General features: G+C 41.0%; 2 protein-coding genes across 2 annotated transcripts in view; both read left to right on the plus strand.

Annotated features, from left to right (window-relative positions):
• The window catches only part of SETD7 (SET domain containing 7, histone lysine methyltransferase), a 1,173,783-nt gene that overhangs the window by 982,838 nt on the left and 174,123 nt on the right, over window positions 1-16,822 (plus strand). The window lies entirely within an intron of this gene.
• Window positions 1-16,822, plus strand: part of LOC122793510 — a 1,396,143-nt gene that overhangs the window by 890,187 nt on the left and 489,134 nt on the right. The window lies entirely within an intron of this gene.

Here is a 16,822-nt window from a genome sequence, read left to right on the forward strand (position 1 = left end):
AAAATTTTTTTTCCCAAAGCCCTTTATCATCAAATAACCAGATCATAATGGTTATTGATTTCCAATATCTGATATAGACATATCAAAGGAACTTTATTATATATATTTTTATATATTTTAATGTTTACTTTTGATGTATATATTTATGTTTTTTGATGTAATCACTGATTTTGGGAATGTATGTGTCTGCTGTTATAGCTGTTTTGAATTGTGCAGCAATGCAGTTTATATACTTTGTAAAATATTACTTTATTAAGTTGATATATATATATATTTGGAGTAGTATGTTTAAATGCATAACGTCTGATGAAGCGGGTTGCCGCGATAGCGCTAACGTTCTGTTCTGAATAAATGCTGTTTTATTTAAACGCCAGTTTTATTCAGTTTTTCTTTAAACGCAATCTACTTTTTGCTTATTATCCATTTTGTCCATCCTGGGTTGTGTCGTTTTATATATATATATATATATATATATATATATATATATATATATATATATATATATACACACACACACATATATATATACATATATATATATATATATATATATACACATATATATATATATATATATATATATATATATATATATATATATATATATATATATATATATATATATATATATATATATATATATATATATATATATATATATATATATACACACATATTATATACATATATATATATATATAGATATATATATATATATAGATATATATATATATAGATATATATATATATATGGCCACTGGAGTGATCCCTGTTGTGACATTTCTATTTCCTGTCCAGTCATCAAGTTCCCTCTTGAAGACCACCAGTGAGGTGCTGTGCTTGACAGGTATTCAAAGTCTGTTCCAGAGCATGTGCAGTCTCTGGGTTATGAACCTGTCCCTCCAGCATGTTCTGTTGATTGTGATAATGAGGTTGAAGTCTCTGGAGCATGTGGTGCGGAGGGATTGGGATTTATTTAGATGTAGCATTTCTAACAGAGCTGGGTCAGACATGGCTTTGCAAGTCAAGCAGAGATTGCTTTTTAGTAGACGGTATGAGACCGAGAATAGCTGGAGTTTTTTTAGTCTGTCCATGTAGGGTATGTGTTTAAGGCCTATGAACCTCTACATGAGATACTTTTGTGGCCTTTCCAGCTGTTGCTTGTGCCTAGTGAGGTACATGCCAAATGGGGCATTGTATTCTATGATTGGCTTAATGAGGGAAGAGTAGAGGAAACCCTTGGTAATGAGATAGGCCACATAGAAGGACTTTCTGACCGCGGTGGTCAAAGGAGAGGTTGCTGTCAACCTGTGTCCCCAGATCTCTTATAACCCTTTCAGTGTTCAGTGGGCTCTCATCAATGTGGTAATTAATAGGAACTGAGTTTTTCCTAAAGGGGATGATGATGCATTTTTGGCATTAAGCTTAAGGCCATGGTATCAGCACTAGTCACTGGTGTCAGTGAGGCCTTTCTGGAGGATGTCTACATCACTTGGGGATTTAATAATGGCTCCCAGCTTACACTTGTCTGTGAATTTGGTCAGCCAGAGTCCCTCCATGTCGGTCTGGACTTCTGAGAAGTAGATGCCAAACAGGAGAGGATCCGGGACCGATCCCTGTAGGACCCCACTCGTGACTGGTCTGCAGTCTGACTTGGAGTCCGCTACTTTCACAATGTGGGTTCTATTTGTGAGCCACTTTGCAACCCACCTAGTGATATAGGGGTTGATACCTAATTTGGCGAGTTTATCAATAATTCCTGAGTGGGGAATGGTATCAAAGGCCTTGGCCAGATTGAGGTAATCTGTATGAACTGCCTTGCCTTCATCCACAGCTCTGGTGACTGACTCGAAGAAGTTTAGCAGGCATGATCTACTTTTCACAAAATCAAATTGCGTGGGCTCTAAAGTTTGGAGATTTCCTATAACCTTGTTAATTAGGTTGATGATGATGCTCTCCATAGCCTTACATCTCAGACTCATCAGGCTAATGGGGTGATAATTCCCAGGGTCTTTAGTCGCCCCCCCCCCTTTATGGAGAGGGATGACTGTATCAGTGCACCAAGCAGTAGGGACAAAGCCTGAGGTGAGGCTGTGATTGATTTGGGCACGCAGATGTAGTTCCAGTTCACTCTGTAGTTCATGTAGAAAACATCTAGGGTTATTGTCGGTCCCATGGAAGCTGTATTCTTGGCCTTGGACAATTCAGCTTTAACCTGTGCTACAGTAATGCTGGGTGCCTGGCATTCCTCCGGTATTGTGATTGATCATTTGTGGGGGGAGAGAGGGGTAAAGTTGGCACTGAATCTGTCAGACAGTATGTTGGCAATATTTTTTGGCTCAATATAGGAGGTGTCATTGTGCAGTAATTCACAGCAAACCTGGGTATTGCCGTGGAGATTCTTGATATAAATATAGACTTTGCGGTTGTTTTTAGTGTCTGCCACATTTCTGCCTTCATAGCTGGCTTTAGAGGTTTTGATGAGGGGACTCAACTTTTTGTTGAGGCTAATAAGGGAGTTTTTCCAGTCTTGGGAACTCACCTATTTCTGCAACAGTTTCTTCCTTCTGTTGTAGAGTTTATTAGTGGTAGGGGACCACCAGATTGGCTTCCTTTTTTTTTTGGAGGCGAGCGTCTTGGTTCTGTTGGATATGGCTAGTTCCATGCACTTATGTACGTGTTCATACAGTGCACTGGTGTATGATTTGGTAGCCATGTATCTATTTTCCATTGACATGGGTGCCGTGAAGTTAGCCACCTCTGTTTTTAGGAGCCCAAAGTCAGCTTTGGAGAAGTTTTTCATGGTGGTTACCTTTGGGGGGGGGGGGGGGGGTTATGGGTGAGATGTGAATTTCCATGGTCATTAGTTTGTGGTCTGATCTAACCAGGGAGGAATTGACTATTGGTTTATTAGTTGAAGTCACCTAGTATGAGTGTGTTGGGTGGGGCCTTAATAGTTTCCAGGGTGCTTATGAACATGGAGTGAGAGTCTTGGGACATGGTTGGGGACATATAGCAGGCACATCCTGAATTTCCATCTTACCCAATGTTAGTTGTACCTCAAGTATCTCAGATGCATTATGCTGGGCTACTAGTCTGGAGGTGTGCATATCCTTTATGAATATGGAGACACCCCCACCTTTGGAGCTTCGGTCCATGTTCTGGTGTCAAAAGGTGTGGAATGAATTGTAGCCTAGTAACGTAAGGGTGCTTTCTGCGTCTTTAAGCTAGGTCTCTGTTATAGCAGAAATGTCGGTGTTCTCTATTTTGAGGAGTGCCTTGAGCAAGTGCATCTTGAGATTTAGACTTCTAGCATTGAGCAGCATGACCCTCATACCGTGTTTATTTATAGTTGTTATGCTGGCAATTTGGTCTTTGGAAATCACCTAAAAAAGGCACTATAGAGGTGGCAAGATGGAATAACCCATACATCTACTGCAAAAGGTCAACAGAGCGAACTTCAACACATTAACACACCTGCCAAGAAAGAACGTTGGCATATGCAAACTTTAAATGTTGCACTCCCCACGCATCCTTTTAACTCCAAGATTGCACAATAATGGGTAAGGGCATAGTCTTCTACCCTGAGAATTGTGCAGTGTTGGACACCTGTCGACTGTCTGTGGTCAGTTAAACTGATGTTGATCAAGGTCTCTTTAGACCAAATGCAAGGCACCAATATATATATTGATATATATATATATATATATATTTATACAAATATGTGTGTGTGTGTGTATATACATATATATATATATATATATATATATATATATATATATATATATATATATATATATGTGTGTGTGTGTGTGTGTATGTGAGTGCATGTGTCTGCAGAGATGTATATGTACAGTATGTATGTATGTCTGATGCAGGACTACTTGTCAGGGTCTAATATATGAGTCATCAGACTTATCACAAACTTCTGCCACTTGAACTGTTATGAGGACGTTTGCTTTGTTGCATACTCAAAACCTTTCTGAGAGTGTTTGAATTCTCCCTTAGACAGTTTTTGGACCATCTACTGCAGAGTTCCTTAAAATGTTTGATAAGAAAGGTAAGCTGATTCATTGAATTTCCAGCCTTCCTTCTCCAGATTTCTCAAGGGTATTAATGGTGGTGAGTGAAATTGATATAAGCTGTCCTTCATCCTCAGCTTGGAGAAGAGTGTTATTCAAGAATGTTTCTGGTGCCAAAGAAAGAAAGAAGATTCATGGAGACCATTTCTGGCTCTTTCCTTTCTAAACAAATTTGTATTAGAGCTCAAGTTCAAAAGATTATCCCTTCACAACCTGTAACTTCTTTCCCATATGAGTTTTCTGGTAATCTTTGATTAAAAAGATGCTTGTATTCCTGTAGCTCCAGATTTCAGTTGTTTCTTAAGGTTTGTCACTTTCAGTCTCTTCATTACCCTTTGGACTTCCAGTGCTCCAAGGGTATTTATAAAGTGTCTAACTCCATTGATAGACTAAAGGACACTGCAAAGTATTCACATTTTTTCCTTCTTTAAACAACTTTCTTATCTTTAAAGAGTCTTTTAAAGTGTCAGGAGTCTCACTTAGGTGACAGATGTCCTCTACAGACTGAAGTTCCAAACGAATATGCACAAGTCTTATTTAACAACTCCTCACATGATTGTTTTCTTGGGGTGTCTCAGATACCACAGTGCAAGGAGCTTTTCTTCCCCAGGAAAAAAATAGATCTGTTTCTAGATCTACTCCTAAGTTTTTCCAGTCAGACTACTGACCAGCCAAGGAATTTCTCAGGATTTTAGGTATCATGGCATCTATGCTTCTCATGATTCATCTGACGAGACACCACATGAGTAAAATCCCATGGTGCCTAAAATCTGTATGGTCCACACTTCAACATGGTCTGCCATTCCAGATCCCAGTTTTGTGGTTTGCAAAATGGGAGAGCCTATGGAAAAAACAAATTTATTAGAATCCAAGTCTCATTTCCCTTCTGGCTCCAGCATAGTCTTGTAACAAGAAATGCATTAGACTATGTTTGGAGAGCACTGTCGATAGGAATAAAAACACAGGGTTTGGGATCAGAAAAGTCAAACCAAAACACACAAATGTAAAAGGGAAGTTGACACTTTATACCCCAGGGATTACTTCAGTGTCACTGCTTGACAGAGGCACAGCAAAATAATAGGCATAGTTTTTATTCAAACTAAAGGGGTGGCGAAAGCCACATAACTATGGGCTAGGCTTATAAATGCCCTTGGGCAGATAGCCTAGTATGAACCTATGAACCTATAAATTCTGTCGGCATTCTCAGTCATCTATGATCACCATGGCTGTTACAAGTTATAAACAGACAACACCCCAGTGATGTGGTACATAAAGAAACAAGGGGGACACCTTGATATCATATGAAACAGAAACATCTCAAATTAAACAAGAGTGAGTTTTTATTTTGCCAAAAAAGTGAAATATGGTCATTTGCACAGGTTGGTATGTTTTTTTCAGCAAACATCTTGCAGTTTATCCCACTTTGAGCATTTAAATTTGTAGCAACCTAAAAAGAATGTGACTATTACTGTTTTTAAGTCCTGGTCACCCCTCATATTTTTTTAGCTCACAAGATGATTTATTTGCTATGAAGAGTCACATTTTCAGCATGATTTATGACCTCATCTTGTGAGAATGGCATACAAAAGCATGCATTTTGTTTAGTAAAGGCATCATTTTAACTGGAATATTATTGAGTACATTTGGTAAAAGGTTTGCATTTTAGATATTTTTCACAAATGGATGTATGTAGATCAGCTGACACACATTTCAGCAACTATTTCCTGTGGCTGTGTAACTGGACAGACCGTGGAACTGACAGGTGGAGGAGTATCCCTGTCTCCCATTCTTAAATTTTTAGATGTGCAGCAGCCAACCCATAGGCACCCCCTGTGTTGTGGTGGTCTCCCAGTGGTATTCATTACACACTTGCTCCCACTCATGCTAAACTGAAATTTAGTTCATTTTCATTTGTTCATAGGTTCATTTGGCCATTACAGGTTAAGAGACCCTTTTCAGTGATGGCTCATACAGAAAAGCTCCAAATATAATAAACAAACCACTGTTAATCCAGCGCACTCCAAAAACATGTAATCCAAGAAAAAGGAAACTCACTGGAAACAGAGCAGGTGAATGACACAATTTTCAATTTAATAAAGTTCAAAACGCAAGTTCAGAACTTTCACCCAAAGGGCTTCCTCAGGCGTACACAAGTAAATACTTAAAACACAAGCTTAAATATCATTTTCTAAAAACCACATGACTACTACAATTAAACCATTCAGCTAATCAATGCAACTGAGCTTAGTTGGCCCTAGTGGTAATGCACTGCGTTTCTCCTTCAGTAACGGTTTGAAAGACACAAACCCATCTAGGCCAGGGGGAATGTGAGCCTTTTATCATAATATCCAATTCATTTATTGAATTTCTGTATTAAGTAGTATATCTCCTCTTCTTTTTTTTTAAAATATACCTTCTAATATTTCAAATTTGAAGTTATGATGTGTGCCCTTTTTCTGTTTTATGCTTATATAGAGTTTTAGTTGGTATACCTCTATTTCTGAGAAATGGTTACAAATACGGTCTTTCAATCTTTGATTTATTTTGCCTTCATAGTAAGAGTTACAGTCATCACAGGTTGCCAAATACACTAAATTTTGTGTTTCAGTTTCCATATGCTTTTAACTCTGTGTCTCTGCCATTTAAAAAAAAATGCCCAAAACATTAATAAAAGCTTCTGCAGCGTGCTTCTATGTGCCCAATCTGATGCTATGGCTCAGACAGCAGGATATGGCGTGGGTCTGTGCAGGATGGAATGGCTGTGGCTGTCTTTTAGGACTGAGTTAACCAGGCTATTCTTGATGATCTTTTCTGGGGAGGTGCTATTTTTGGGTGTACCACCAAGGACTTTTTAAAGACTTCAAAAAACAATAAAACAATATTAACCCCTGTGGAGCAACTTTGTAATGGCCCTAGCCCCCATATGCTTCTTCCAGACCATCCAGATGTTCTTCGTGTTTCACTGCTGCAGTCATTACATTTGGGTTATCTGCTTGCAGGTAGCCCTCAGTCAGCCTGATTAACAAAGTCTTGGGTCCTGCGTTGGTTGCTGTCCCTTCTTCCATGACGTAAGGTCATCAGGGGTATAAAACATGCAGCTGACGCCATTACATCAGTCTTTCTTGCCGTGCAGTGCCCGAAGTAGAAGCAGTTCGCAAGTGCCGGTTGGCCGATTCCTGAAATTTTCATTTTCAAGTTTCAGAACCGAAGTCTTCAGCTAAAGCCAAGTACCCAATTGAGGAAACTTTTTCTTGCTCCTTACCGATGTCAGTAAAAGTTAATAATTGCATTACTTGTGGAAAGCAAATACCTCATAAAGATTTTCATTCGTACTGTATTCCTTGCCTAGACCCTGACCACAATGTACCTTGCTGTCAGTTTTATGCTTTATTTAATCAGCGCACTATCCATCGTCTGTATATTTTTGCCTCTAAATATTTTGGTTCTCAGTTTAATTATACAGAAATGTCGGTTAGCCATCCGACTACTGGGATTCCAAAAAAACGCAAAGATAAAGATAGAGACAGGCTGCCGAGGTCCAAAACTGCAGATGATGCTTTTCCTAAGCCAGTCGCCAGTTCACCGGTACGCAGTGAGGTGCTTTCGCAGCCCCTGATACCTGCTACTTCTGATTTGCAGGCCTCTACTATTCCTATGGAAACCACGGATGTCTCTACCTTGGATGGGTCTGGAGCCACTGTGCATTATTTGATTCTGTTTTAGCTTTCAGTAATTTACACTGGTCTCTATGAACCAACATGGTACATTTCCTTTGTTTAACTGTTGTCTGTTGTCTTGGATTTACTTTTTCCTTTTCTGTCCTCTGAACTCTGTACACTAATGGTCCTGTTTGCTCAATCACTTTATAAGGTCTTTGCCAATTACTGTCCCATGGTCCTTCCTTTAAGAAGTTTTTTTTACCAGTTCCTCATCTCCTGACTGTAAAATCATTTCTGCAGGAAGCACTGGTATTTCTTTCCACAGACGATAAGCCTGTTCTCTGGAAATCATGTCACATACACCTGTATGTCCTTTAACCATTTTTGGTGTTCTACTGCTGTCAGTAATTGTTGGTTTTCTACCACTTCTGCGTTACAGGGGAGAGAGAGGGGCATTTTCCTCCCTGAAATTACTTCGAAAGGTGAAATTCTTGTTTTACTGTTGGGGTAGCCCTAATACCCAGTAAAATCCCTGGCAAGCATTTTACCCAGTCCTTACCTTTTTCCAGGCATGCCTTTTTTAATCTTTCCTTAACTGTTCGATTCATTCTTTCAGCAATCCCATTAGATTGTGGATGGTAGGCAACATGAAACCTGTGCTGGATCCCCAGCAGTTTGCACAAATGCCACATTATTTGACTTGTTCACCGTGGTCTATTATCTGACTCAATAATTCGAGGCCATCCCCAATGGACAAAAATGTTTTTCCATAGTACCTCTGCTGTAATTTTAGCTGTCATACTTTTTGTAGGTATTACTTCAACCCATTTTGAAAACACATCAGCTACCACTAGAAGATATTTGTATCCTCCCTTTGCAGTTGGGAGGGGCCCTGCCTAGTCTACTTGGATAGCATACCATGGGCCATCTGCCACTGGTACCCTATGCAACTGAGGTTTCTTTGTACTGTCATTGATTTGTAAACAAACCAAGCATCCCTCTAGAACTGTTTAACACAACTTTTTCAAACATGGATTCCACATCTTTTGTTTAACTATACCCCAAAATGTTTCTGTGCCTATTTGGCCCAAAATTTTGTGATTGTATTTGACCAATTGTTTGGCCAAGTCCCCTGGTAAATAGGGTATTTTCTTTCCATCTGGCATGGGATACACAAACATTTTTTGATTACCATCCCCTTCCTGAATGCACTTGACCAATTCTTTGGGAATCCCTTTTCTTTCAGTAAAGTTGCTAAATCCTGCACTTCTACAGGTGCAGCTGATACTGACAATACCTGTTCTGCAGGTTTGAACCGTTCATGTGGTTCTAACCAGTAACCTGTTTCTGAGTCCGTTTTGCTTTGGCATCAGCCAAGGCATTTCCTCTGGCTTGTACTGTATTACATTTTTGATGTGCCTTTGTCTTTACAATACTGAATTTTCCCTGTAAATCATTTTGGGTGATCAATGCCCATAATTCCCGTAATACTGGAGCACGTTTAAGAGGTTTGCCAACACTGTCAACAAATCCCCTTCTGGCCCAAATTGCCATGTGTAAATGCAATGAGTTTACCACATAAGCACTGTCACTGTAAATGTTAACTGGTTCAAAATGTTGTAAAACATATTTGACTGCTTCCAGTTCTGCCCTCTGGGCTGACATGTAACCTGGCAACTTCTTCAGGATGAGCTCCTGACCATCTCCTGGAATTACTGCAAATCCTGTTAAATATTTTCCATCTTTCCAAAACCTGTCCCCATCTACATATACTGTGGGCATGTTACTTTGAAAATGTGCATTTAATGGTGGAATGTCCAGATGTTGCAAGCTTTGAACACAGTTGTGAGGTCCTCCCTTATAGTTTACCAGATCAGAGAGATGGTACTTATCCCCTGTCTGAATTTGAACATTCTTTGTACTGAATAAAGTCATCCATTTTACAAAAATGGTCTGACTCACTCCTTCTGTGATTTTATTCATTTCCATAGAATTCAAAAGAATTTTTATAGACTGATGTGATATCTGTCCAATTATTTTGGAAAAAACTGTTAAGTATTCTAGTTTAATTCCCCAATAAATGGCTAGTAATTGCATACATGGGTGATATCCTTTTTCAACTGGAGTTAACTTTCAGCTGCAGAAAGTCACTGGACGAAGTGTTCTTTCTGCCGTGCTCCCATTGTGCTGAGGCCAATACTGCAGGAGGACTACTGAAATAGTTTCACTACCTGCTGCTGCCTGTAAAATGAAATCTTACTGTGTCTCAGGTTTTAACTCAATAGCGTGTGTTAGTTTCTGTTTTAATAAGTCAAAAGCCTGTTTTTCCCTGCGTCCCCAGTTTAACCGAGGTTCTTCTTTTTGTTCTACTAACATTTTATATAAAGGTGCAGCAGCCGCTGCATAATCTTCTGTGAATTCTCTGTTGTAATTCATGATACCTAAGAATTTATGCAAGTCTGAAATTGTCAATGGCTGAGGCAATTCTAAAATTCCTTTCACTCTCTCTTCACAAGGGGATCTGCTGTGGGGCGAACAATGGTCCCCAAAAACTTCACCTCTTGTGAAAAGACTTGCACCTTTTCCTTGTTGACTTTGAATCCTGCATCCTGTAAGGTACTTAAAACCTTTTTAAGAAGTTCTTCATGTTGCTCTATTGATGTTCTTCATCTCACATTGCTGCAGTCCTTACTTATGGGGTAGTCCGCTGTCCTCGGTCGGCCCAAATACCAAAGTATTAGGCTGACGTCGGTCATGGGCGCCTAGATCTGACATCAGAGCGTCAGGGTATAAAGGCGCATGATCGACGTCATATCCTCAGTCTTTTTTGCCGCATAGTCCGATGCAGAAGCAGCGTTGCAAGTGCCGTTCGGCGTTCTGAAATTTTTCGTTTTCGGAGTTTCAGACGATACCAAGTTGGGCTAAGTACCCCGTTGGGGAATATTTTTGTTTTTTCTTGCCTCAGTTACTTACCGGATGTCAGAAAAAGTGAATAATTGTATTTCTTGTGGGAAACAGATACCGCATAGGGATTACCACTCGCTTTGTATTCCTTGTTTGGGACCGGAGCACGACGTTGTTGGGTGTCGGTTTTGTGCTAGGTTTAATAAGCGCACTATAAAACGGTGGTTAGATTGCGCTAGGTTAGTCTTTGGCAAGAGGTGTAATTATAATATGCCGTCGGATGTTCCGCCTGCTTCTACTAAGAAGCGCAAAGACAAATCTTTAAAGCCTAGGCAGGATGATTCGTCCGTTTCGGACGCTGGACCTTTAGAAGCTACAGCTGAACAGGTGGATCCGGCTGAAGTTTCTGTTGAGTCCCAGGGGGAAACTTTGATTTTACAAGATGGGGCCTCTCAGGAGGCAGGTCAGGCTGAAGGGGCCTCTCAGGTTACTATTCTCCCTTCTATGCCTAAGGTGGTTAGGCCTTATGCTACTGTTTCTAAGGCTCCTTCTAAGGGCAGGTCTGTTTTGCCTTCCTCTGGTGTCAGTTCTGGTTCTTCAGGGTCTGTGCCTAAAAAGCACATGCTTGAAATGGCAGAGGATTTGATTACTTTAATTAGAGATTCTATGCCCCCTCCTGATAAGAGGCCCAGGATGGAGCCAGAGTTGGAAAGTTTGGAGCAGGCCTCAGATGATTCAGTGTCTTCTGCTGAAGACATTCAAGATTTCCCTCCTTATTCTGATTCTGATGCAGAGGATTCCACTCCTTCTGCTTCTCCTCCAGAGGATTTTTCATTCTCAGAAACTCTGCATTCCATGAGGGAACATTTTAAGTGGGAGAAACAGGATTACTCTGATTCACGGAAGAGGCTTAGGGAGTTCTTGTTTTTACCACAGACCGGACAGGTATTACAGGGTGCCTGAGACTCATAAATATCTGTATAAGAGTCCTAGGGCGGACCCAGAAACTATTAGTCAGGGGCCTAAGGGTGTTAGAGCCTCTGTTGTTAAGAATCCGGTTCCTCTGGATAAGGAAGCTAGAGCTTTGGATAGATGGGGTAAGAAGGTGTATACCTCTTCTACTTTAGTAATGAGAGCTTTGAACTGCCAGTTTCATATGTTGAAGTATCAGAATTTCCTCCTTTCTCAGCTAAGATCTAAAGTGGATGCTTTGGCAGAGGGCATAGAGTGTAAAGAATTGCAGGACTTAGTGCATGTTTCTGAATAGGTGGGTAAGCACTCTTTGCAATGTGGTTTTGATGCTTTACAGGCTTCTTCTAGGGTGGCTGCCTGGTTCAGTTATTCATAGGCATGCCTGGCTTAAGGATCAGAATTTGTCTGAGCATGTTAAGTCTTGAATTCTGGATGCCCCTTTACAGTCTGAAGTTTTGTTTGGTCCTCCTGTGGAGTCAGTCTTACAGAAAATGGAAGACAAGGCTAAGTCTATGCAGACTGTTAAAGATTTTTTGCAGGTACAACCTCCAAAGTTTAGTAGAAATTGGCCTACTAAGGGGTGGACGTACCCTACTTCTGATTCTCAGTCTAGGGGTAGATCTAGGCGTGGTAGGGGCAGAGCTCAGAGTACCTTCAGGCCAAGACAATGGAGTTCGCCTGCTCAATCTGCTGGTGAGGGCAGGGGCCAGTCCTTTCGTTAACAGGCCCAATGACCTGCATTTTCAGCTGCCAGATTCTTCTTGCCGGGCAGCTCCTTTGGGAGGAAAGTTGGCTCTTTCAAGCAAAATTGGCTTTTAGTCACCCAGGACAAATGGGTATTGGACATTATAAACCGAGGTTACAAGTTCTATTTCCACACCATGCCTCCTTTCAAAGGCATGCCAGACGCCTCCTCGGCAAAGGATAGAGGCTCACAGACAAATTTCTTTACTTCTTCAAATAGGAGCTATACAGCCAGTTCCTCTGTCAGAAGTGGGCCTAGGATTTTATTCTCGCCTGTTTCTAGTTCCAAAGAAAGGGAACACGTGGAGACCAATTTTGGATTTATCTATCCTCAACACTTACCTGGACATTCCAAAGTTCAACATGCTGACTTTACAACAACTTTTACCTCTGTTGGGAAAAGATCACTGGATGGTTACTCTGGATCTCAAAGAGGCTTACCTTCATGTTCCTATCAGGCCCAGTTGCAGGAGGTACCTGCTGGCTGGAAATTTACATTATCAGTTCTCTGCATTGCCCTTTGGCTTATCTACTGCGCCCAGAGTGTTCACAAAGGTTCTGGCTCCAGTGATAGCATTTTTCAGACTAAGAGTGATACAGATTTATCCTTATTTGGACGACTGCCTGATTATTGCACAAGAAAAGGACGAACTTCTTCATCATCTACAGTATGTGATGGCAGTGTTAAGATGCCTAGGGTATTCTGTGACCGAAACAAAGTCCAGTCTAGTACCCTCTCAGGACATGTGCTTTCTGGGTGTGAGACTGAATACAGCTTCCCAGATGGCCTTTTTGACCCCGGACAAACAAAGAAGCCTTTCTCTTTATTTCCAGCAAATGTCTCTACGGTCCAGGCTGACTGCAAGGACAGTCCTTCAGGCCTTGGGGTTCATGGCATCTTGTATTCTGGTGCTTCCCAATGCCAAATTGCATATGAGGAAGCTTCAATGGTATCTCAAAAATGTGTGGACACAGCACTGCCAAGATCTAGACACTGTCATTCAGATAATACCTTGCATTCAGAAGGAGTTTTTGTGGTGGGCTCAGGAATGTCACCTAAACAAGGGACTCTCTGTGGCCCGGCCAGAGGCGAGTCAGATTCTAACGACAGATGCCTCGGACAAGGCTTGGGGAGCACACCTCAATGGAAAATGGGTGCAAAACACGTGGCCTGTCAAACTCCAACATTTGCATATCAACTTGAAGGAAATGTTAGCAGTCCAGTTTGCATTGATGGCTTTCAAAGATTTACTTCACCCAGGGCAGGTGTTGATTCAAACAGACAACACTGCTGTCATGTGGTACATCAACAAGCAGGGGGGAATCCACAGGCAAGCGATGATTCTGTGGGAAACTGCTCTCAATCTACACCTCAATCTTCAGGCAAGGTTTCTACCAGGAGCACAGAACTCCTTAGCAGATGTATTGAGCAGACAAATAGTGGATCCTCACGAGTGGAAATTGGATCCTCATGTATTTCAACAGTTGACAGTGTTATGGGGAACTCCAGACATAGATCTGTTCGCTTCTCCACTAAATTACCAGTTGCCAAAGTTTTGCACAAAAATGTTTCATCACACAGCTTGGAAGGTGGACGCTCTATCATTCAGTTGGAACAATCTGCATGTATATGCCTTTCCACCTCTGCCTCTTCTTCCCAAGGTACTTTTGAAGGCCAGACAAGACAAGACAACCATGATTTTGATAGCACCGGATTGGCCTCGACAACACTGGTACCCACTACTGAGGAGTTTAGTACGGGAACCTCCATGGCCTCTGCCTTTGATTCCGCACCTTTTGTCACAAGAGGACAGTCACTTCCTCAATGTCAAGATTCAGTCTCTGCATCTAACAGCCTGGCATATTCTGTTTTAGACTCTGGAAGGTCTCAGCTTCCACAACAAGTTTTAAATGTTATTTTGGAGGCCAGGAGGCCTAGTACCAGGAAAGTTTACGCTGATAAATGGAGGAGATTTTTTATTTGGAGCAAAGGAAAGGACCTTGATGTCTCCAAACCTGATTTAAGTGTTGCTCTTCAATATCTTACTGAGCTATTGGACAAGGGTTTGTCTTTCTCCTCAATAAAGGTTCATGCTGCAGCCATTTCTGCTCACTATGATTGTGACCCTCCTTTATTCTCTCATCATTGGTTTAAGCAATTTCTTAGAGGGGCAAAGAATATAAGACCCCCACGTAGAGCTCCTACTCCTGCTTGGGATCTCAATTTTGTGTTGGAAAGACTTACTCTACAACCTTTTGAGCCTGCAGCTACTGCCGAGTTAAAGTATTTGTCATGGAAAACTGCTTTTTTGTTGGCCATTACCTCTGCAAGAAGGGTTTCTGAATTACAGGCCCTCATGGCAGTGGAACCTTTCCTGGTTTTTCATAAGGATAGGGTATCTTTGCGTACTAATCCTTCCTTTATGCCTAAAGTGGTTTCTAGTGTGGCCTTAAATCAAGCTATTCATTTGCCTACTTTTTATGCAAACCCCCAAAATAAAGGGTAGAAAATTTTGCATACTTTGGATATTTACAGGCAGTTGCGTTATTATTTGAGCAGAACCAAGGAGTTCAGACAGTCTCAGCAATTGTTTGTTTCTTTTGCTTTGGGTTCACATGGTAAACCTGTTTCAAAACAAACTATTTCTAAATGGATTGGGTTTTGTATTTCTTTCTGTTATTCCCATCATGGTAAGGAGATTCCTGCTGGAATCGGGCCTCATTCCACTAGGGCTACTGCTACTTCTACGGCCTTTCTAAGGGGGGTAGCTACAAAAGACATTTTGGAGGCAGCTTCTTGGAGTTCAGTGCATACCTTTTCTAAACATTACCACCTTCCTCTTTATTCTAAGTCTAGGGCTGGATTTGCCACTGCAATTTTACAGGGCATTTTAGCGGCCCCTAATGCTTTATGATTTTTACCATCCTCCCTTTCCCGTTGCTTTGGGATTCTACCCATAAGTAAGGACTGCAGCAATGTGAGATGAAGAACATAGTACAGTTTTGTACCTACCATAAATGTAGATGTTCGAAGATCCACATTGCTGCAGTCCAATTTACCCTCCCTCCTTCCCCACTGTAGTTTGACTTGGTGCTATGCTTTAGGTGATGGTTGTTGTTGGGCATGTTTTTGGGAGGTATTCTGTTTTTGGCTGTGGCCTTTCTGGTTTGGCCTTCTGACATCTGGGGCAAGAAAAGACTGAGGATATGACATCGATCATGCGCCTTTATACCCTGACGCTCTGATGTCAGATCTAGGCGCCCATGACCGACGTCAGCCTAATACTTTGGTATTCGGGCCGACCGAGGACAGCGGACTACCCCATAAGTAAGGACTGCAGCAATGTGGATCTTCGAACATCTACATTTATGGTAGGTACAAAACTGTACTTTTCTGACTGTATCAGAATGTCATCAATGTAATGAATGACAGTGTCATCTGTCTCTAAGTGTTTTAAAATTTCCCCTACTACTTGGTGAAAGATCACAGGGCTATTTTGAAATCCCTGTGGCAATCATGTCATCACATACTGTTGATTGTCAAAGATAAAAGCAAACCGTTGCCAATCTTCCTTTTGTAAAGGAACTGCGAAAAATCCATTGGCTAAATCAATAAGTGTAAACCATTTACTTTGAGGTTTTATTCTTGCTGATAATTTCGGCACTCACGGAACCAAATGTGCACGAGAGTTGTGAACTGATTTACCTTACGTAAGTCAATAACTAATCTGTAACTACCATCCTTTTTTCTTTACTGGCCATATTGGTGAATTTGTGGGGCTGTGACCCTTCTGTATAATGCCTGCCTGTTCCCATTGTTCTATACACTTTTTCATGTCTTCTCCCGCCTCTTTGGGAATTGGATATTGCTTCTGAAAAGGAGGAATGTAATCTGTAGGACTACCTACACTCACAGGTACTGCTAACTCACCACAATTTGTTTTTGATGTAGCCCACAAGGGCTGAAACTGTGATTTGATTTGCTCCCACTTATCCTGCATTTGTGAGTAGCTGTGGGTACTGTCTTTTGCATAGTTATTTATGTCTATTACAAAGCATGGAAATTGCTGAGCTGTATCACAACTGTCATCTGCCATGGCAGACCATAAAATGTTGTTATTGAAATCAATTACTATACCCAGCTTATCAAGGATGTCAACCCCAAGGATTGTTGTTCCACAGCTGGAATTCATAAGAAATCTGCCCTGTACTGAGGAACCATTCTCTTTGAAAGATATGTTAACTAGCTTACTGCTGATGGCCATTTAAGTGCTGCCATCAAAACCTTGGATATAAGATTTCTTGAACGGATTTACAGGTAACTGTTTATTAGTGACTGAGACTGCTGCCCCTTTATCATGCAGGACATCTTTCCATAATGTCCCCTCCACCCATACAGCCACTAATGGGCATCCGTCCTTACCACGTTTAAAATTTGTCAGAAAGGTTACTTGGGTGGGG

The sequence above is a fragment of the Protopterus annectens genome, chromosome 2.part0 (assembly GCF_019279795.1).
Source record: "Protopterus annectens isolate FY-2018-M chromosome 2.part0, PAN1.0, whole genome shotgun sequence".
Classification (NCBI taxonomy): Eukaryota; Metazoa; Chordata; order Ceratodontiformes; family Protopteridae; genus Protopterus; species Protopterus annectens.